Source organism: Poromitra crassiceps (assembly GCF_964638095.1).
Source record: "Poromitra crassiceps genome assembly, chromosome: 21".
Classification (NCBI taxonomy): domain Eukaryota; kingdom Metazoa; phylum Chordata; class Actinopteri; order Beryciformes; family Melamphaidae; genus Poromitra; species Poromitra crassiceps.
Window position 1 is genome coordinate 28,632,031 of NC_139638.1, and position 422 is coordinate 28,632,452.

The window sequence follows — 422 nt, forward strand, 5'->3', positions numbered from 1 at the left end:
ATTTCACTGACAAAAAACCCCAATCTGGAATAAATTATTTTGAACGAATTTTGTTGCCCAAGAAAATGTGTAGAAAGTAATTATGGTTATTTTTCTTTTATAGCCACTCCACAGTCAGCAATATATGACATGGGTTTCTCATTCAGTGACACACACTCTCTCACTTTCCCATCAGATGAATGGGGACTATCACTGGTCATCAGGCATCTGGGACTCCGGGGGGGGGGGCGAACGGTCCTTGCATCAATGAGTCTGTTGAACAAAAAAGACCCACTAATGACACAGTTCACTGATCAGAGACCAGGGGGAAAAACTCACACAGTCGCCTCCATCGCTATTTAAGCCGGCCGTTTTGCACAGATACTTAGTCTACCTCAGCTAGTAAGACGCTCTTGATTCACCGAGCTGTGGGATATCCTAAG